The sequence below is a fragment of the Macaca nemestrina genome, chromosome 7, assembly GCF_043159975.1.
Source record: "Macaca nemestrina isolate mMacNem1 chromosome 7, mMacNem.hap1, whole genome shotgun sequence".
Lineage (NCBI taxonomy): Eukaryota > Metazoa > Chordata > Mammalia > Primates > Cercopithecidae > Macaca > Macaca nemestrina.
The window spans coordinates 66,359,200-66,383,586 of record NC_092131.1 but is presented as its reverse complement, the minus strand read 5'-3'; the positions used below and the strand labels follow the sequence as shown (position 1 = coordinate 66,383,586).

General features: G+C 33.6%; 1 protein-coding gene and 1 pseudogene across 17 annotated transcripts in view; both read left to right on the top strand.

The window, feature by feature from the left end:
• LOC105481927 (leucine rich repeat and fibronectin type III domain containing 5) overlaps nt 1–24,387 on the top strand; it is a 287,305-nt gene that overhangs the window by 109,304 nt on the left and 153,614 nt on the right. The window lies entirely within an intron of this gene.
• LOC139364301 (peptidyl-prolyl cis-trans isomerase FKBP1B pseudogene) lies at nt 8,269–22,871 on the top strand (annotated as a pseudogene).

Genomic DNA, 24,387 nt, shown 5'->3' with positions numbered 1-24,387 from the left:
TGATCTCTAAAAAAAAATAAATAAATTCAATAAAAAAATTAGCCAGTCATGGTGGTACACATGTGTAGTCCTAGCTACTCAGGAGGCTGAGCAGGGAGGATTGCTTGAGCCTAAGGGTTTGAGGCTGCCATCAGGTATGATTCTGCCACTTCACTCCAACATAGACGAAAGAATGAGACCCTGTCTCTAAAATAAAGTAAATATATTTTAAAAATAAAATAGTCAAAATCATCAAGCAGCATGTATAATACAAAATAGTAAGAGTAATAATGAAAACAAATAAATAGAAACAATTTCAACAAAACATTTGAACTGGAGTCTGAAATGTATGGATCTTAGTTCTGGCAATACCTTTGGCTGTATATGTGACTTTGAGCCAAAATACTTTTATTTTCTGCATTTATAAAATATTCCAACTATGAAAGTTAGGTGAGTATTGAGTAGTACATGAAAATGGGGGTAGTACGGGATTACTAGATTGCTAAATAATCTCAAATGCAAATGCCTTCTCACACTTGAGTATAAATTCTCCAGAGAGGTCAGTTGCAGATGGGAAAAATTTTGTTTCTGCTTTTTTTTCATGACACTGCATTAACACACACCCATGCTTGTTTTCAGGTCTCTGCTCATTTAATGGGAAAATTCTGGTAATGATTTGGCAATGTCACTCCTGTGTGGGGAGGTTTTCTAAAATCTAAAGGGCTGTATTTCACTTTGGGCAATCTTCCATTAGTCATATTTATTGGATAAACTTGCCGGGTCAGCAATCACTAAAAGCACATGCAAACAAATTTAGTTGGTGTTGCTTCTGTTTGAAGAAAACACAAATAAAGTAGGCTATAACTATCTCTTTGAGAGTTACTAACAACTTAAAAAAAAATCTATAATCCAGAGAAGAAAAGACTAAATATAATTGCTCAGCAAAAATGTTTATGTGTCTGAGCCCCCTATAGATAGATCATCTTAATGAGTCCAAAGACTCTCAAGGAAAAAAAAAAAAAACAAAAAACTCATCTTTGTCTTTCCATTTCAAAAATGACAGAAGTCTTTCAAATATGAAAAATGAAGCAAATTGAAACCATCCTCTATCTATCTTTTAATAAAACAAGAGGGAAAGATACTGCATAATCTTTGTAAATGTTTGTAAATCCTTTAATTAACTCTCAGATTTCTTTTGTAATTAAGATTAGAATCTATTCAATACGTCTAACTTTCTCTCCTAATTCTTTATCATTAAGAGAATCCATCAAGTCTACCACATAAGAATGGGAAAGATTCCAAATTTTATAGCTGCCTTCTATCTTGAAGCCAAAACATTTTATGAGTCTCTTGGTTCTAATGTTCTTAACTCAGTTGAGTGTCTGAGTATTTTAGATGAGAGACATTTTTATCACTTTGACAAAAATGGCATCTTTAATTTTAATGGCTCCATCAAAAATTGATCAAGCATGTTGTTTTTGTGAGCCTTTTTAGAAATGAATTCACTAACCAACAATTTTAAAGATTCATCCATTTTTGTTTAAAAACTCCCCTTCAGCACAATACATGAACTATTTATTCACAGATGGCATCTTTTAAAAATAAATCTGAATTGTGTTTCGAAACTCAGAACCAAGGTTTCCAATAATAAGCTCAGTTTTTGCAATTAATCAATCATTCAGTCACACCATCTGATGTGGTTTGAACATTTGTCCTCTCCAAATCTCATGTTGAAATATGATTCCCAGTGTTGGAGGTGGAGCTTTGTGGGAGGTGGTTGGTTTAGGGGGCAGATCCCTTGTGAATGGCTTAGCACCATTGCCGTGGTGATGGATAAGTTATTGTCCAGTTTGCTCACACAAGAGTTGGTTATTTAAAAGAGTGTAGCACCTCCCTTATTTCTCTCTCTTGCTCCCATTCTTGCCATATGACATCCCTCCTCCCCACTTCACCTTCCATCATGACGATAAGCTTCCGGAAGCCTGCAATAGAAGCAGATGCCAGCACCACACTACCCGTATTCCCTGTAGAACCATGAGACAATTAAACCTCTTTTCTTTATAAATTATAAGTTTCTGTATAAATTTACGTCTCAGGTATTCCTTTATAGTAACACAAGCAGAGTAATACAACATTGTAGAATTACCTATCCTCATTTTTATCAACAGTAGTTTCCTATTATATACAGGAAAGAATATATTATTTTGATTGACAATGCTTTTGTAATTTCAAATCTTTTAAAAATAATTCTTGCACATATTTTGATATATTCTTTCTTGTACACATTTTGATATCTTAAGTAGTTCTATGGAAGGCATGATTTTAAAAAATTGAAGTTTTGTGTTTTTATATTTGCACCCCTCTTTTAAAATAAATATGTTCAAGTTAGTGTATTCTGTAAGTATAATATTCATTTAAAAAATTCAAATATTTGGCAATGGTTTTGGAGTTTTAAATATTTTAAAATATACATGATTATTAGGAGAAAACTTAAGAAAGCAACACTTTGTTGTCAATTAGGTGAAGAATAATTTATTTAAAGAGATAGTTTACTGGAAGTATTAGTATTAAAAGTTTTAATTGTGGAAACCAAATCATATATAAACTGCAACTTAAGACGTGAGAAGTAATGTTCTGTATATAGTCTGTACATGTTTGTCTAAAATTCTGTTTCTGGTATTTTAAAATAGCAATTGTTTTTCTATTCATAAATAAAGATGAAAATGTTTATTGCAAATTATCAGTTATTTATTATCTCATTACAGATGCAAATAAAACCATAGACAAAAATAGACTGCTTTTAAATGGCTGTCTTCTAATTTTCACCTTGTATTACAAAGATGATATGAAGTACTAACAAAATTGTACTATTTAAAAATAAATAAAAGTTCTTATCATTTATCACCACTTCAGTAAATATTGAACAAAACAACCATGTCTCTATTCTTTCCTAGTCTTTGATAATATGTAATGTTGCTAAATTTCAAACACTTTAGTGGCAATGCACTTTGCTAGCTAGATATAGAATATAATGGACTTGCAAGAAGATGCATATTGTTTTATATTTCAGGGAGCCTAAAATGTGATTTACAAACCATACTTATGAGTCCAGAAAGGATTTTCACAGGAAAGGTAGTTTGAGTGTCAACTTGATGTTTAGAGTGGTTACAAAAAAGGCATAGATAATGCCAGTTTTGTATGTTAACACACATTATAAAATGTTCATTTTTAATGACTATATAGTGTCCAAGTCATTTCTATTTTACATAACCATTTTTCTGTTTTAGAACCTTGGTTCTTTTCAGTCCTTTAATTTGCCATTATACATATGTCTAATAGAATATATATCTATATATCTGTATGATTTTATTAAAATAAAACCACCAAATGGTATGGTTTTGTTAACAAAAGATGATAGTTTTAAAAAAAATAGAGAATTTGAAGTTGCTTTCCTTTCTCTGATCATTGGTAATGTCTTAATTTATTGCCTGTATATGTTAATTGAATGAAAGATTCTCATCTGTTCATTTGATGGGTAGTACCCAATGGAGTGGTCTATACCAAATGAAATTTTGGCATCTAGATGTTCATTTTTAAAAACAAAAGGAAATTTTGTAATTATATATTTCAAGACTCTTAATATCTAAGATGTTTAATGATGCAATGTTAATTAATTTTCCCCATGGACAATGACAACAACAACAAAACAGTGTGAGATAACTGAGTCTAGGACCAAAGTCTCATCACACACCAACTGTAGGTCTCCGTCACTCTACTTTCCTTTTGCCTTTGGTTGAAATTATCTAAATCATTTGGGTTTCTATTTATATTATATTTTCAGATCATATGAATTTAGGGGATATTTTTTTCACATACAGTATCTGAAATCCTGTCTCTCTCTCTTTTTAAATTTGTCACAAAATTAACCAGATTTGATATTTTCAAAGGTAGATCCTGTTATTGGCTGCCTTCTGTGTTATTCAGTCTCTTGTGCTAACTCTTCACTGATACTATCTTATTTAATTTTCAAGTAAAATATGTGAGATGAAATAGTTGATGCTTAGGTAAAATGACTTTCTAATAATCCTAAAGCTAATAAATGATAAAATTAAATTTTAAAATGTCCCTCTTTCTCGTATATTTATTATGCAGTCTTGCATCAGACAGATTTGTATGGAGTTCCATTCTTGCTACTTCCACCATTCTACTCTAAAATTGTCATCTTTACCCTACACTATGGAAATCATCCCCTAACTGATTTCTCTGCTTCAATTTTGGCAATCATTAGCCAGAAAAAATATTTGAAAAAAAAAATAAATTTGATCATGTAATCCATTCTTAATGTTTTCCCTTCCTTATCCCCTTCAGATATTTGAGCTAAATTTACATGATAAGAAGGAGTTAGCTAGGCAAAGAAGAGGAATAAGGATATTCCAAATTGGCCGTGCAGATGCCTCACATATCCAAAAGGCAAGTTTGCTTGAAGATTTGCAAGTATAATTAGAGAGTTGAAGTCATTTTTTAAAGTATGTATTTTAGCAGGTGATTCTGGAATGATGACATAGTGGGAAGCACCAGAAATCTGTCTCCTCATCCAGACAACAATTTTACTTTCAGAATATGTCTGATATAACTACACTGAAACTCTGAAGCCTATTGAAGTCTTGAATCTTCTGAAAGAAGGATTAGACAGTAAATTGTAGTTAATTTTGATCTTCCTGTTCAGCTACCCATCCCTTGCACCCAGTTCCAGGGCAGCCAGCTGTGTACATGTTCCTGGGGCAGCATGCACACAACTTGGGGAGCCAGAATGTGCAAAAATGACTCTCAAATATCAGGATCTGTGCTCTGATCATTGGTTGCTGATTTTGATGATTATAAAGAGGCAGTGGCCATTATTGTTACTCCAACCCCCATTGTTGTAAGTCCTTCTCCTTCTGGCTCAGGTGACTTCAAGGGGATTTAAGAGGCTGGTGCCTTGTTCCTGCTTTTATTTTTGCCTTTGTCTCATTTTCAGAGACAGACATTGTTACTAAAATATTTTTTTAAAAAACACATATATTAGGTAAATTAAGAAGTAACCACACTTGCCAAAGGGAAGTTACAGGCTTAAATAAGACATGAAAACACCTTAAGTTTACATTTCAGGCCAGCTCTGTAACAGAGACAGCCTACAGCAATCAAAACATAAAAAATGAAAACAAAAACAAACACTGCAGGAAAGGGATGATCTAATATTCTAGGGTTATTATAATATTGGATTCAGATGTATAGTTTTCAACAAAATGTATAAACATAAAAGGAGACATGAAAAGATGAGACATTTAAAGAAAAAAAAACCAACAGAAACAATTTTCGATGGTGGATCTACTAGACAAAAAAATTAAAATATCTGTATTAAAATACTAAAAGAATTAAAGGAACACATTGAAAAGTCAACACAGTTATGTGTGAACAAAGTAGAAAATCAATAAATTTATAGAAAACCTAAGGAGAAACAAAAAGTATAGCTAAAACGTGCAAGAAAAGAAAAAAAATCACTAGAGGATTTTATAGAAAGATTTCATCAGGCTGGAGAAAGAATCAGCAAACTTGAAGATAGAATATAAAAATTATAGTCTTAGGAAAATAAAGTTTAAAAAAAAACAGATTGAAGAGAAGTAAACAGAACTTATGGGACCATTGGTATGTCATCAAGGAAACCAACATACACATTTTATAGTCCTAAAAAAGAGAGTTACAAAGGAGCAGAGAGAATGTTTGAAGAATTAATGACTGAAGGCTTTCCACATTTGGTGAAAGACATAAAATATAAGCATCTAAGAATCTCAGAGAACTCCACATGGGATAAAATCAAAGATAACCACACCTAAATACATTATGTAATTAAACTGTTTAAAGACAAATTTGGAAGCAGAATGGGAGAAGCCTGCTCATCATATGCAAAGGATACTAATAAGTAACTTTGGAGACCACAAAACGATGAGTTGATATGTTCAGTGCTAAAAGAAGATTAAAAAATATATCAACCAAGAATCCTTTATTTAACAAAACCGGTCTCCAAAAATGACAGAGAAAGTAAAAGAATCCCAGATAAACAAAAGCTGAAAGTAGTTATTACCACTAGACCTGCCTTAAAAGAAATATTAAGGAGAGTTCTGCAGATTGAAATAAGAAGACATCAAACAGTAGCTCTCAATCGGTAAGAATAAATAAAGATTTTTTTTTCCTATTTGAATACCCATTATTTCTTTCTCCTGCCTGATTGTCCTGGCCAGAAATTCCAACACTATGTTGAATAGGAGTGGTGGGAGAGGGCATCCCTGTCTTGTGCCAGTTTTCAAAGGGAATGCTTCCAGTTTTTGTCCATTCAGTGTGATATTGGCTGTGGGTTTGTCATAAATGGCTCTTATTATTTTGAGATACGTCCCATCAATACCTAATTTATTGAGAGTTATTAGCATGAAGGGCTGTTATATTTTGTCAAAAGCCTTTTCTGCATCTATTGAGATAATCATGTGGTTTTTGTCTTTGGTTCTGTTTATGTGATATTACGTTTATTGATTTTTGTATGTTGGACCAGCCTTGTATCCCAGGGATGAAGCCCAGTTGATGGTGGTGGATAAGCTTTTTGATGGCTGCTGGATTCGGTTTGCCAGTATTTTATTGAGGATTTTTGCATCGATGTTCATCAGGGATATTGGTCTAAAATTCTCTTTTTTTATTGTTTCTCTGCCAGGCTTTGGTATCAGGATGATGCTGGCATCATAAAATGAGTTAGGGAGGATTCCCTCTTTTTCTACATATTGGAATAGTTTCAGAAGGAATGGTACCATCTCCTCCTTGTACCTCTGGTAGAATTCGGCTGTGAATCTGTCTGGTCCTGGACTTTTTTTGGATGATAGGCTATTAATTATTGCCTCAATTTCAGAGCCTGTTATTGGTCTATTCAGGGATACAACTTCTTTCTGGTTTAATCTTGGGAGGGTGTATGTGTCCAGGAATTTCAAATTGTCCCTATTTGCAGATGACCTGATTGTATATTTAGAAAACCCCATCGTCTCAGCCCCAAATCTCCTTAAGCTGATAAGCACCTTCAGCAAAGTCTCAGGATACAAAATCAATGTGCAAAAATCACAAACATTCCTATACACCAATAACAGCCAAACAGAAAGCCAAATCATGAGTGAACTCCCATTCACAATTGCTTCAAAGAGAATAAAATACCTAGGAATCCAGTGTATAAGGGATGTGAAGGACCTCTTCAAGGAGAACTACAAACCACTGCTCAACAAAATAAAGAAGGACACAGACAAATGGAAGAACATTCCATGCTCATGGATAGGAAGAATCAATATCGTGAAAATGGCCATACAGCCCAAGGTAATTTATAGATTCAATGCCATCCCCATCAAGCTACCAATGACTTTCTTCACAGAATTGGAAAACACTACTTTAAAGTTCATATGGAACCAAAAAAAGAGCCCACATTGCCAAGACAATCCTAAGCCAAAAGAACAAAGCTGGAGTCATCACACTACTGACTTCAAACTATACTATAAGGCTACAGTAACCAAAACAGAATGGTACTGGTACCAAAACAGAGATACAGACCAAGGGAACAGAACAGAGCCCTCAGAAATAATACCACACATCTACAACCATCTGATCTTTGACAAACCTTACAAAAACAAGAAATGGGGCAAGGATTCCCTGTTTAATAAATGGTGCTGGGAAAACTGGTTAGCCATATGTAGAAAGCTGAAACTGGATCCTTTGCTTACACCTTATACAAAAATTAATTCAAGATGGATTAAAGGCTTAAATGTTAGATCTAAAACCATAAAAACTCTAGAAGAAAAGCTAGGCAATCTACTGAGGACATAGGCATGGGCAGGGACTTCATGTGTAAAACACCAAAATTAATGGCAACAAAAGCCAAAATTGACAAATGGGATCTGATTAAACTAAAGAGCTTCTGCACAGCAAAAGAAATGACCATCAGAGTGAACAGACAACCTACAGAATGGGAGAAATTTTTTGCAATTTACCCATCTGACAAAGGGCTAATATCCAGAACCTACAAAGAACTTAAGCAAATTTACAAGAAAGAAACAAACAACCCCATCAAAAAGTGGGTGAGGATATGAACAGACACTTCTCAGAATAAGACATTTATGCAGCCAACAGACACATGAAAAAAATGCTCATCATCACTCACCATCAGAGAGATGCAAATCAAAACCACAATGAGATAACATCTCATACTAGTTAGAATGGCGATCAGGAAACAACAGGTGTTGGAGAGGATATGGAGAAATAGGAACACTTTTACACTGCTGGTGGGACTGTAAACTAGTTCAACCATTGTGAAAGACAGTGTGGCAATTCCTCAAGGATCTAGAACTAGAAATGCCATTTGACCCAGTCATTCCATTACTGGGTATATACCCAAAGGATTATAAATCATGCTGCTATAAAGACACATGCACACGTGTGTTTATTGTGGCACTATTCACAATAGCAAAGACTTGGAACCAACCCAAATGCCCATCAATGATAGACTGGATTAAGAAAATGTGGTACATATACAACATGGAATTCTATGTAGCCATAAAAAAGGATGATTTCATGTCCTTTTAGGGACATGGATAAAGCTGGAAACCATCATTCTCAGCAAACTATCGCAAGGACAGAAAACCAAACACCGCATGTTCTCACTCATAGGTGGGAATTGAACAATGAGAACACTTGGACACAAGAAGGGGAATATCACACACCGGGGCCTGTTGTGGAGTGCGGGTAGGGGGAGGGATAGCATTAGGAGATATACCTAATGTAAATGACGAGTCAATGGGTGCAGCACACCAACATGGCACATGTGTACATATGTAACACACCTGCACGTTGTGGACATGTACCCTAGAACTTAAAGTATAGATATTAAAAAAAGAATAAGTAAAGATCTCAGTAATGGTAAGTATGTGGGAAATTGTAAAAGTCATATTACTTTAAATAATATTTGTAACTCCACTTTTTGATTTCTCCATGATTTAGTGATGAATACATTAAAAAGCAATTACTCTAAAAGCTAATATTGTAAGTCTGATTAGTAACTCTAAATTTTGTTTCCTACACAATTAAATATATTGATATATAGAGAAAAATTATTGATTTATGGCCAATAGTTCCTTATTGATTTTTTATCTACATAAACTGCCCAATGTTGAAAGTGGGTATTGAAGTATTCTCTTATTGTTGTATTGCAGATCTCTTTCTTCAGTTATATTAATATTTGCTTTATATATTCAGGTCCTCTGATGTGCTCATGTGTATATATATATATATATATATACACACACACACACACACAGACACATATATATATACACACACACACTATGTGTGTGTGTGTGATGGAGTTTCACTCTTGTTGCCCAGGCTGGGGTGCAATGGCATGATCTCAGCTCACTGCAACCTCTGCCTCCTGGGTTCAAGCAATTCTCCTGCCTCAGCCTTCTGAGTAGCTGGGATTACGGGTGCACACCAATTTTATATTTTTAGTAGAGATGGGGTTTCACCATGTTGCCAGGCTAATCTTGAACTCCTGACCTCTGGTGATCTGCCACCTCAGCCTCCCAAACTACTGGGATTACAGGCGTGAGCCACCATGCCTGGCCTGGGTATATATATGTATGTGTGTGTGTGTGTGTGTGTGTGTGTGTATATATATATATATTTACATTTGCTATAACTTATTGATGAATTGACCTTTTATTGTTTTATAATGACATCATTTTCTTTTTTATAGTTTTCAACTTAAAGTCTACTTTATCTTATATAATTATAGCTACTTAGCTACCCCTGCTATCTTTTGTTTCTATTTGCATGGAATACCTTTTTTCCATTCTATCGTTTTCAGTCTCTCTGTGTGCAAAGAGTTGAAGTAAGCCTCTTATAGGTAGTATACAATGGAGTCTTGTCTTTTTTTTTTTTTTTTTTTTTTTAATCCATTCAGCTTCTTCATGTCTTTCAATTGTGGAATTAAATTCATTTACATTCAAAGTAATTGATGATAGGTAAGAACTTACTTAGGCCATTTGTTCATTATATTCTGGTTAGTTTGTAGATCATTTGTTTCTCTCTTGCTTTCTTGCTGTCTGCATTTTGATGAATTTCTGTAGTGGTATGCTTGGAATTATTTCTGTTTATCTTTTGTGTGTCTAGTAAGGGTTTTGCTTGTGGTTACAATAATGCTTACATAAAACATATTGACAGATTATTTCAAGCTAATAATAACTTAACTTTGATCACTTACAAAAAAATGCTCCACTTCCCCTGACAATTTAAAAAGTGTTTTTGATAACACATGCTTATCGTTTATAGTTTGTGTTACTTAGCACATTTTCGTAACTGTAGTTTTTAATAGTTCTCCCTTTAAACTATCATGTAAATATTTATTTTCTCAACATTATTACAGTATAAAATGTTCTGAGTTTTACTCGACTTATTTTTACTAATGAGTTTTATATTTTTACATGTTTTTATGTCACTACGTTGCAATGTTTTCCTTTTGCTTGAAAAACTCTAACATTTCTTATACAAATAAATTCTTTGGGTTTTGTCTGAAAAAGTTTTTACCACCCATTTACCTTTATTTTTATTTTTATATATTTTTCGATACAGTGTCTCAGTCTTTTACCCAGGCAGTAATGCGGTGGTACAGTCATGGCTCACTGAAGCCTCAAACTCCTGGGCTCAAGCAATCCCCCTGCCTCAGCCTGCCGAGTAGCTGGGACCACAGGTGTGCACAACCATACCCAGCTAATCTTCATTTTTACTTTTAGCAGTGGAAGGGTCTCCTATGTTGCTCAGGCTGGTCATAAACTCCTGAGTTCAAGCAGTCCTTCTGCATCAACCCTCCAAGTGCTGGGATTATAGGCATAGGACACTGCACCTGGCCACACTCCTTTATTTTTATTTTATTAATTTTTTTTATTATACTTTACATTCTGGGATACATATACAGAAGGTGCAGGTTTGTTACATAGGAATACAAGTGTGATGGTGATATGCTGCACCTATCAACCCGTCATCAACATTAGGTATTTCTCCTAATGGTATCCCTCACCTTGTCCTCCACCCCCTGACAGGCCCCAGCTTGTGATGTTCCCCTGCCTGTGTCCATGTTTTCTCATTGTTTAATTCCCACTTATGAGTGAGAGCATGTGGTGTTTGGATTTCTGCTCCTATGTTAGTTTGCTGAGAATGATGGTTTCCAGCTTCATCCAAGTCCCTGAAAAGGACATGAATTCATTCTTTTTTATGGTTGCATAGGTTTCCATGGTGTATATTTGCCACATTTTCTTTAACCAGTGTATCATTGATGGGCATTTGGGTTGTTTCCAAGTCTTTGCTATTGTGAATAGTGCTGCAATAAACATACATGTGCATGTGTCTTTATAGTAGAATGATTTATAATCGTTTAGGTATATACCCAGTAATGGATTGTCAAATGGTATTTCTAGTTCTAGATCCTTGAAGAATTGTCACACTGTCTTCCACAATGGTTGAACTAATTTAAACTCCCACCAACAGTGTAATAGCATTACTGTTTCTCCACAACCTCTCCAGCATCCATTGTTTCCTGACTTTTTAAAGATCACCATTCTAAATGGCATGAGATGGTATCTCATTGTGGTTTTGAGTTGCATTTCTCTAATGACCAGTGATGATGAGCTTTTTTTCGTAAATTTGTTGACTTCATAAATGTCTTCTTTTGAGAAGTGTCTGTTCACATACTTTGCCCACTTTTTTATTTTTTTTTCTTGTAAATTTGATTAAGTTCCTTGTAGATTCTGGATATTAGCCCTTTTTCAGATGGATAGATTGCAAAAATTTTATCCTATTCTATAGGTTGCCTGTTCACTTGGATGATAGTTTCTTTTGATGTTCAGAAGCTCTTTATAGACCATTAGCCAGACTAATGAAGAAGAAAAGAGAGAGGAGTGAAATAACACAATAAAAATTATAAAGGAAACATCAGCACTTATCCAGCAGAAATGCAAATTACCGTCAGAGAATACTATGAACACCACTATGCAAATAAACTAGAAAATCTAGAAGAAATGGATAAATTCCTGAACACATTCACCCTTCCAAGATTAAACAAGGAAGAAGTCAAATCCCTGAATAGACCAATAACAACATCTGAAATTGAGGCAGTAAGTAAAGCCTACCAATCCAAAAAAGCCCGGGACCAGACAGATTCACAGCCAAATTCCACCAGAGATACAAAGAGGAGCTGGTACCATTCCTTCTGAAACTATTCCAAACAATAGAAAAAAAGGGAATCCTCCCTAACTCATTTTATGAGGCCAGCATCATCCTGATACCAAAACCTGGCAGACACAAGAAAGAAAGAAAATTTCAGGCCAATATCCCTGATGAACATTGATGCAAAAATTCTCAATAAAATACTGAGAAACTGAATTCAGCAGCACATTAAAAAGCTTATCCACCACGATCAAGTTGGCTTTATCCCTGGCATGCAAGGTTGATTCAATATATGCAAATCAATAAATGTGATACATTACATAAACAGAACCAATGGCAGAAAACACATGATTATCTCAATAGATGCTGAAAAGGTCTTTGATAAAATTTATCACCCCTTTATGCTAAATACACTAAATAAAATAGGTATTGATGAAACATATCTTAAAATAGTAAGGGCTATTTTTGACAAACTCACAGCTAATATCATAATGAATGGGCAAAAGCTGGAAGCATTCCCTTTGAAAACCAGCACAAGACAAGGATGCCCTCTCTCTCCACTCCTATTCAACGTAGTATTGGAAGTTCTGGCCAGGGCAATCAGACAAAAGAAAGAAATAAAGTGTATTCAAATAGGAGAGAGGAAATCAAATTATTTTTGTTTGCAGATGACATGATTGTATATTCAGAAAACCCCAACATCTCAGCCCCAAAAGTCCTTAAGCTGATAAGCAACTTCAGCAAAGTCTCAGAATACAAAATCAATGTGCAAAAATCACAAGCATTTCTATGCACCAATAATAGACAAACAGAGAGCCAAATCATGAATTCCCATTCACAATTGCTACAAAGAGAATAAAGTACCTAGGAATCCAACTTACAATGGATGAGAAGGATCTCTTCAAGGAGAACTACAAACTACTGCCCAACGAAATAAGAGAGGACGCAAATGCAAAAAAAAAGTTCATGCTCATGGATAGAAAGAATCAATTTCATGAAAATGTTCATAACACCCAAAGTAATTTATAGATTCAATGCTATTCCCATCAAACTACCATTGACATTCTTCATGGAATTAGAAAAAACTTTAAATTTCACATGGAACCAAAAAAGAGCCTGTATAGCCAAGACAATCCTGAAAAAAAAGAACAAAGCTGGAGGCATCATGCTACCTGACTTCAAACTATACTACAAGGCTATAGTAACCAAAACAGCATGGTACTTGTACCAAAACAGATATATAGACCAATGGAACAAAACAGGCCTCAGAAATGACACCACACATCTACAACCATCTGACCTTGACAAGCCTGACAAAAGTGAGCAATGGGGAAATGATTCGCTATTTAATAAGTGGCGTTGGGAAAACTGGCTAGCCATATGCAGAAAACTGAAACTGGACCCCTTCCTTATACCTTATACAAAAACTATCTCAAGATAGATTAAAGACTTAAACACAAGACCTTAAACCATAAAACCTATTTCTCTAGAAGAAAACCTAGGCAATACCATTCAGGACACAGGCTTGGGCAAAGACTTCATGACTAAAACACCAAAACCAATTGCAACAAAAGCAAAAATTGACAAATGGGATCTAACCCGTTTATTTTTAAATGACAGGATTCTGGGTATAGAATTCTCCATCAGAAGTCTTTTTTTTTTATTTTTTCATTTTTTTTGAATATATCATTCAATTCTCTTCTGGCCTACAAGCTTTCTGCTGAAAAATCCAGTGACAATCTTTTCAAGATCCCATTTTGCACATTAAGTAGCTTTTCTCTGATAGCTTTCAGAGTCCAGATTGCTCATCATTACATGACGGAATCCCTGATAGCTTTCAATATTTTCCCTTTAAGTTTTAACAATTTATTTATGATGTGTCTTAATGTAGTTTGATTTATATTCAAACTGTTATATGTTCACTGAGCTTTATAAATCTGTGTTTCTAACTTCTTCCCCAGGCAAGGGAAATTTTCTCAACTACTGTTTAGAACAAATGAATCTAACAGGTATTTACAGAACATTTCATCTAACAGCAGTGAAATACATATTATTCTGAAGTATGCACCGAACATTCTCTTCTATAGATCACGTGTTAGTCTACAAGTCAATTCTTAACAAATTTAAAAAGAATGAAATTATATTGAATAACATCTTTTACAACTAAAATGGCAGGAAACTAGAAACCAATAATAGGAGCAGGCTGGACACAGTGGGTCATTCCATAATGCCAGCACTTTGGGAGGCCAAACTGGGTGGATTGCTTGAGCTCAGGAGTTTGAGACCATCCTGGGCAACATAGCCAGAGCCCATCTCCACAAAAATACAAAAATTAGCCAGGCATAGTGGCATGTGCCTCTAGTCTCAGCTATTCAGGAGGCTGGGGTGGAAAGATTTTGCTTGAGCTTGGCTTATCAAGACTTCAGTGAGCTGTTGTCACACCACTGCACTCCAGCCTCAGTGACAGAGCTAGACATTGTGTCAATAACAATCATCATCGTCATCATCATCATCGTCTTGAAGAACTCACAAATATGTGGAAATTAAATATCCTTCTTAATGACCTATGGGACAAAGGAGAAATTAAAAGAAAAATTAAAAATTAATCATGAGACAAGGAAAAATGGAAACACAGTATACAAAAACTTATGGGATACAGCAAAAACAATTCTTAGAGGGAATTTTATAACAATAAACACCTACATCAAAGAAGAAGAAAGATCTCAAACAACCTAATGTTATACCTCTAGCAACTAGGGAAAAAAAAAAAAAAAGAACAAACTAAGCCCAAACTTAGTGGAAGGAAGTAAATAACAAAGATCAGAGTAGAAATAAACAAAATAGAGACTAGAAAAACAGTAGAAAATATAAATGAAACTAAAATTTTTTTTTAAAGATAAAATTCATAAATCATTAGCTAGACTAACAAGGAAAAACAGAAAGAAGACTCAAATAAAATCCAAATGGAAGGAATCGTTATAACTGATACCACAGAAATGCAAGGAACCTGAAGACTATCATGGACAACTATACAATAAAAAATGAATAGCACATAAAAAATAAATAAATTCCTAGAAACATGCAATGCACCATGACAAATAAAAGAGAAATGGAAAAATCTGAACAGACTTGTAATGAGTAAGGAGATTGAATCAGCATTTAAAAACTCTCAAAAATAAAAATAAAGCCCAGGGCACGATAGCCTCACTGCCAGTTCTACTAAACATTTAAAGAACTAATATCAATCCTTCTCAAGATTATCCAGAAAATTGAAACGGAAGAAAAACTTCAAAATTTATTTTACAAGACAAACATTACCCTAACATTAAAGCCATACAAGGACCTTACAAGAAAAGAATACAACAAGCCAAAATCCCTGATAAATAGGGAGCAAAAATCCTCAACAAAACTAGCCAATCAAATTCAGGAGCACATAAAATATTTATTAACTATGTTCAAATGGGATTCATTCCACAAGAGAAAGGATGGCTCAATGCACATAAATCAATAAATGAGTTACACTATATTTACAAAATGAAGAACAAAACCATATGATACAGGAAAAAAAAATTCTCGATAGATCCAGGAAAAAAAAAAAAAAGCAAAAAAAAATTTGACTGCATTTAACATCTGGTCATGATAAAAGCTCTCAACAAATAGGTATTGAAATAATGTACCTGAACATAATAAAAGACATATATGACAAGCCCACAATCAATATCATATTAAACAGTGAAAAGTTGAAAGCTTTTCTTCTAAGATTAGGAAATAGAAAAGGATATTCACTGTCATCACTTCTATTCATTATAGCATTGGAAGTCCTAGCTAGAATAACTAGATTAGAAAAAGGAAATAAAAGGCCTCCATAAAAGAAAAAAAGAAGTGAAATTGTCAGTGCAAATTGAAATTGGCATCATGTTTGCCAATGACATGATTTTATTTTAGAAAACCCTAAAGGCTTTATCAAAGACCTATTAAAACTGTTTAGTACATTTAATAAAGTTGTAATTTATGAAAACAAAATTTAAAACTAAAAACAAACCATCCAAAAAGAAATCAAGAAAATAATTCCATTTACAATAGCATCCAAAAATAAAATTTAATATTTAGGAGTACATTTAACTGAATAGGTGAATGATGACTATGATGAAAACTGTAATACATAGGTGAAAGAAGTTGAAGAACACACAAGTAAATAAAAAGATAGCTCATGTTCATAGATTGAAAAATTTACCATTTTTAAAACATACATAGTACCCAAAGCAAACTACAGATTCAATGCAATCTTTGTCAGAATTCCAATTTGTTTTTCACAGAAATATAGTAAAAGTCTAATAGAAAAAAAATCCCTGAACAGCTGAAGCAATTGAGCAAAAAGAATAAAGTGGGAGGTATCAAATTTCCTGATTTCAAAATAGATTATAAAGCTATTGTAGTCAAACAGCATGGTACTGGCATGCAAGAAGATCTACTGATGAATGGAAAAGAAAAGAAAGCACAGAAGCAAAATCCTGACTATTTAAGGTCAATTGATTTTCCACAAATACAATGAAGAAAAGACAATCACTTCAATAAATGGTGTTGACAAAACTGTATATCCACATTCAGAAGCATGAAATTGGATCGTTCTCACACACCGTATGTGAGAATTAATTCAAAATGGACAAAATACCTATATGAAAGAATGAATCAATAAATCTACTACAAGTAAATGTAGGGTAAAGTCTTCGCAATTTGGTCTGGGAAAGGATTTCTGGGATGGAACTTCAAAAGCACAGATTAGAAAAGCAAAAATAGACAGAGGATATTGCATCTAACAGAAAAGCTTTCATGCAGCAAAGACAACAATTTACATAATGGAGAGATAGCCCACAAATTTAGATAAAATATTTTTAAACCAGACATATGGTAAGGGGATAAAATCCAAAAAAAAAAAAAAAAACTAATTTAGTAATAGACAAAGAATCTGAATAGACATTTCTCGACAGAAGACATATGAATGACTGACAGATATATGAAAAAAATCCTCAAAGTCTCTAATCATCAGGGAAATGAAAATTGAAACCACAATGCAAATCACCTCACACCTATTAACATGGCTTTTACAAAAATGATAAGTGTTGGTGAGATAACAAGTGTTGTCAAGAAAGGGACCCTTTGTACACTGTTGGGGCCAATGTAAATTAATATGATCATTTTGCAAAATAGTGTGGAGATTTTCTAAAAACTAAAAGTAGATTACATATGACCCAGAAATTTTATTTTTGGATATATAGCCAATGAATCTGAAATCAGCATGTGAACGAGATACCTGTACTCTCATGTTTATTTCAGAATTAGTCACAGTAGTCAAGATATAAAAGCAACCTGATTTTATTAAAAGATGAATGAAGGAAATTTGGTGTGTATACACACACACACACACACACACACACAGTAGAATACTATACAGTCTTAAAAATAAGGAAATTTTTTTCATTCACAGCGTGCCTGGAACTGGAGGAATTTATGCTAAGTGAATTCAACCAGTCATAGAAAGACAAATACTTTATGATCTCACTTATATGTAATATCTAAAAAACTTGATATCACCCTACTGACTCAGGTCCCCACTTTAGCTGCGCTTCTTTCATCTCTGCAGTTGTGACAGGAAGATAAGTTGAAGCGACTATGTGACTGGGGCGGGAACCAAACTGATTTCGGGGCAACATCAGCAACCCCCAGGGATGGGGCCTGTGGGACCATGATGGGTCAAGAAGGACATTGACCAAGAAGAGCCAGAAGAGTCAAGAAGAGCCAGATGTGTGTGGTGCACTACACAGGAATGTTCCAAAATGGGAATAAATTTGATTTATCCCAAGACAGAAACAAGTTCAAAACTGGTGAACAGGAAGTCATCAATGGTTTTGAAGAGGACATAGTGCAGATGAGCCTGGGGCAGAAGGTGAAGCTGACTTGCATACCTGATGTGTCATATGGAGCCCCAGGCTTCTCTTGTGTCATCCCTCCCAGTGCTACCCTATCTTTGACAGGGAACTGCTCAACTCAGAGTGAAGGCAGGAAGGAAATCAAGGTGGCTGGAGATGGCTGCTGCTCACCCTGCTAGCCTGCTCTGCCACTGGGTTAGCTCCTCCTGTTGGGGCTCTTGATCAGTGTGCTAACCTCACTGTCCCATGGCATGATCCAGTCTTTCTGCCCAAGTTGCTGTGTATATGTTCGTTATTGTTCATGCATATCCTTGCTTGAGGAAATTTTCATTGCATTGAAACATTTCAAGTTCTGCATTTTTAAATAAGGCATATAGTAGCCATTCCTGGTCACAGAAAATAGATTTCTTGCTTGCAAAATCTACACTGCTCTACCTTCACTGAAGCCAGACATGCAAGGTGATCAGATATGAGATGTACACGGTGTATGCTAGAGGCTTGAGCCAGTTACCTTTGCTCTCACTTTCTATCTTATAAATTCTGTTGGCTGCTCACTTAAACAATGTCTGCTTTGGAAATAATATGTAAAATAAACACACAGTGCTTGACCAAAAAATAAATCAATAAAATAAAATTAAAAATAAAACAGTTGATCTCATAGAATCAAAAGTAGAAAGGTGGTTACCAGAGACTGGGGAAGAATGACAAAAATGAAAACATTGATCAAAGGGGACACAGTTCCAGTTTTATTGAAGGAATAAACTTCAATATTGTATTCCACTACAGTTAGGAGGAATATATCATGTGTTTTAAAATTGTTAAAATAATAGATTTTTGATTTCCTCATAACAAAAAATATAAGTAGTTAAGGTGGTGGATATGTTAATTAGTTTAATTGGCTCTCTGTACAATGTATACATAGATCAAAACATCACATTTTACCCCGTCGATATATACAATTATTATTTGTGAATTAAACATAAATTAATAAAATGTTAAAAGAAATATATTCATTTATACTTTTGGAAAAAATGTACAAAGATATAATTTTGTGACAACAGTTAAAAGTAGTGTGGATGGAACTGTCAAAGGACTAGAGATTTTGTACATTAGTTAAGCTGGAATAAAATCAGTGTCTTGTAATTGGAGGATGTTAAATTCAATCATCTGGTAACTACAAATAAAGTACTAAAGGATATACACAAAAGAAAATGAGAAAGCTACTGGGTGCAGTATCTCATGCTTGTAATCCCAGCACTTTGGGAGATCGAGGTGAGTGAATTGCTTGAGCCCAGGAGTTTGAGACCAACTCAGGCAACATGGCAAAAATCTCATCTCTAGAAAAAATACAAAATTTAGCCAAGCATGGTGGTGGCATGCACCTGTAGTCCTAGCTACTCAGGAGGCTGAGGCAGGAGTATCACTTGAGCCCAGGAGGCTGAAGCTGCAGAGAGCTGGTATCATGCCACTTCACTGCCAGTCTGGGTGACAGAATGAAGTCCTGTCTCAAATAAATGAAAAAATAAATAAGACAGAAATACATTTAACAATTTCAATACAAAACAAAATTAAATAAACACAAAAGAGGATAGTAGTGTAGGAAATGAGGAGCATTATTCTATAGTGCATATGGAAAACAAATAGCAACATAACTAAAGTAAGTCCCACATTATCAGTAATCATTTTAAGTGTAAACAGATTAAACACTCCAATTCAAAGACAGAGACTGGTAAAATGCATTAAGAAACACACGCACACCATAATTCAAATAATATGCTGTTCACAAGAGACTCAGTTTGGATCCAGAGACACCAATAGGTTGAAAATGAAACTATGTAAAAATGTATTTCATGCAAATATTAACAAAATTAAAGCGGGGTTAGCTATAGTAGTATCAGACAAAATAAATTTTAAATTTATAAAGCTTACAAGAGACAAAGGCATTATTTATTAATAAAAATTGAGCAAGAGCAATAGAGCAAGAAGATAAAAGAATGTTAAACATTTACACATATAGTAATTGACTGTAAAAATATAAGGTAAAAACTGACAGAATTGAAGGAGAAAATAGCTCTACACAATAGTTGGATACTTCAATACTTCACTCTCAGTAGAACAACTAAACAGAAGATGAAAAGATAGAGGATTTAATGAACAAAATAAGACAACCAGACCTAACAGATATATACAGAACACTCTGTCCAACAACAGAATGCACATTCTTCTCAAGTTCACCCAAGACATTTTTCAGAATATAGCATATATTAAGCCACAGATTAAGTATCTATACATTTTAAAAGATTGACATCACATAAAACATTTACTGTGATGACAATGGCAGAATAAACTTAGAAATAACAGAAGAAAAACTAAAAATACCACAAATTTGTCAAAATTAAATCACACATAATTGTGGAAATTAAATAACACAAATCGGTCAAAAAAATCACAAGGGAAATTAGAAAATGCTTAGCAATGAATGAAAACAAAATCATAACATATCAAAACTTATGGTACTCAGTGAAAGTACTGCTCGCTGGAAAACTTTTAGCTATATATGCTGACATTTAAAAATAAGAAAGCTCTTCATTGAACAACTCAACTTTACAGTTTCTGGAACTAGAAAAAGAGGACCAAACTAAACCCCCCAAAATAGCAGAGGGAGGCCGGGCGCGGTGGCTCAAGCCTGTAATCCCAGCACTTTGGGAGGCCGAGGCGGGCGGATCACAAGGTCAGGAGATCGAGACCACAGTGAAACCCCGTCTCTACTAAAAATACAAAAAATTAGCCGGGCGCGGTGGCGGGCGCCTGTAGTCCTAGCTACTCAGGAGGCTGAGGCAGGAGAATGGCGTGAACCCAGGAGGCGGAGCTTGCAGTGAGCCGAGATCGCGCCACTGCACTCCAGCCTGGGCAACAGCGTGAGACTCCATCTCAAAAAAAAAAAAAAAAAATAGCAGAGGGAAATAAATAATAAAGATTGGAGCAGAGATCATTGAAATAAATAATAGTAAAATAAGAGAGAACATCATTCAAATTAAAAATTGGTTCTTTGAAAGGCTCAGTAAAATTGATGAATATTGGACTAAGAAAAAAATGAAAGAAGATTCAAAATAAGATTGTTATAACAGTAAATGAAACTGGGGATGTTACTACTAATTCTAGAGAAATAAAAAGGATTACGAGATTATCCTGAACAATTGTGTATCTACAAACTGAATAACCTACATGAAATAGACAAATTATTAAAAGTACAAAACTTACCAAAATTAACCCACAAAGAAATAGAATATCTGAATAGCACTGTAACTAGTAAGGAAATTGAACCAGTAATTAAAATCTTCCCCAAAAAAGAAAAGCCCTGGATCTGATGGCTTCACTAATGAATTCTACTAAATATTTAAAGAACTAACATTAATCTTTCTCAAATGGAAAAGGAACAAACACTCCTTAACTCGTTATATGAGACCACCATTACCCTGGTAGCAAAGCCAGACAAAGATAATACAGGAAACAAATATTGCAGGCAGTTATGCCTTATGAACATGGATATATAAATTCTCAACAAAATACTAGCAAACTGAATTCAGCAGCATATTAAAAGGATTATATACCATTTGACTGTGTGTGGCTTATTCCTAGAATGGAATGATGGCTCAATATATTAAAATCATTCACTGTAATATACCACATAAAGAGAATGAAGGAAAAAAATACACGATTATCTCAATTAATGCCAAGAAAATATTTGACAAAATTCACTATCTTTTCCTGATACAAAACACTCAAATAATAGAAGGAAACTACCTCTATATTATAAAAGTCATGTATGACAAAAAATATAGAAGCATCACACTCAGTAGGGCAAGACTAAAATATTTTCTCCTAAAATTATGAACAGGGCAAGAATCCACTCTGCCCCTTTAATTCAATGGAGTGGTAGTTCTTCGCCAGAGCAATTAGGCAATAAAAACAAATAAAGGGGTGAGATGATATCTCATTGTAGATTTTATTTTCATTTCTCTGATTATCAATGATGTTGAACACCTTTTTCTATACCTCTTTGCCAGTTATATTTCCTCTTTTGAGCAATATCTATTCACCTACTGTGTACTCACAAAAATTAAAAAAAAAAAGCAAAAAAAAAAAAAAATTTTGAAAGGCACTCCAAATGTATAAAAGAAAGAAGAAAGGAAAGAAGGAAAATACATTAGAAATGAAAAGAAAGAAATAAAATTATCTCAGATCTCAGATGATATGATCTTTTAAGTAGAAAATCCTAAAGAAAATGCACACCTAAATGCCTGCTAGAACTAATTAACACATTCAGCAAAATAAGCGAATAAAATGTTAACATACAAAGTGCATTTGCAGTCTATACACTAATAATGAACAGGCTGAAAAAAAATTAAGAAAATGATTCCATTTACAATACCATCAGAAAGAACAAAAGAGTTAGGAATAAACTTAACAAAGGAGGCAAAAGGCTTACAGAGTGAAAACTACAAAACATTTCTGAAATAAATGAAAGAAGACATAGATTAGAAAGAATCCCTGTGTTCAAAATGGGAAGAGTTAATATTGTTAAAGCATCAGTACGACCCAAAGGGATCCACAAATTTCCAATGACTATATTCTGATTACTTTTGCTGAATAAATTTTTAAAAATTCTAGAACACAGAATTTCAAGGAATCCGGAATAAAATATATATATAAAATATAAATGTATATTTTAAGTATATATATTTAAATATATATATAATATAAATATATATTTTAAATATATATTTTTAAATATATAATATAAATTTTAAATAAATATATAATATATATTTTTAAATAAATGTATTTAAATATGTATATTTAATGCATTTAATACATATATTTAATACATTTAAATATGTATATAATATAAATATATATTTTAAATAAAGAAATAAATATATTTTATATAAATATATAAATATATATATATATATATATATATATATATATTTAAAGCTGTGGGGCTAATACTTCCTGATTGCAAAACTTACTACAAAGCTACAGTAATCAAAGGATTTTGGTACTGGCAAAAAGACAAACATATATACCTATGAAATGGAATACAACATTTAGAAACAAACCCTTGCATGTATGGACCAATTACTTTTGACAAGGTTGTCAACACCATTCAGGTGGGGAAAGGACAGTCTTTTTAACAAGTGGTGCTGGAAAAACATGCAAAATAATTAAATTGGACCTTTACATAACACTATATAAAAAATTAAACTGGATAAAAGACCTAAATATAACACTGATAACTATAAACTTAACACACAAGGCAAACACTTTAAAATATCAGATTTAGTAATGGTTTATTGGATATGACTGCAGAGGCATAGCCAACAAAGAGAAAAATAGACAAATTGGAATCATGAACATTTTGTAAAGTGCATAAAAGATATTGTCAATAGAATAAAAAGGCAACCCACAGAATGGGAAAAAGTATTTGGAAATTATATATATGATAAGTTATTAATATCCTGAATTTATAGATAACTCCTAAATCTCAACAAGAAATAAGCCAATTCAAAAATAGATGTAGGCCTTCAACAGGCATTCTCCAGAAAAGATATACAAATGGCCAACAAACATACAATAAAATGCCTAGCATCAGCAGTTTTAGGAAAATGCAGATCAAAACTGCCATGTAATACTACTTCATAATCATTAGAATGACAACTCTCAAAAGAATATAATCAGAGAAAATAATAAGACTTGGAGAAGATATGAAGAAATTTAAACCTTTGTACGCTCTTGATATGTTGGCGGGAATGTAAGGTGTAAGTGGTTCATTTTCCTGGGAAAAGAATAAGATAGTTCCTCAAAATATTAAAATAGAATTATTTTGATTCAATAATTCCACTTTGGGTATAGAGGTGGAAAGAATAGAAAGCGAGACATCAAGAAATGTATTTGTATATCCATGTTTAAAATTATATTAGTCACAAAGCTAAAAGTGGGAAGCAATTCACCTGTTCATTAGCAGACAAATGGCTGAGGTAATGGTATATACATACAATGGAATATTACTCAGCCTCATAAAGGAAAAAACAACCTACATATGATAGAGCATGGATAAATCTTGAGGAGATTATGCTAAATAAAATACGACAATTACAAAAGAATATTATATGATTCCACTTATAGAAGGAACTTAGAGTAG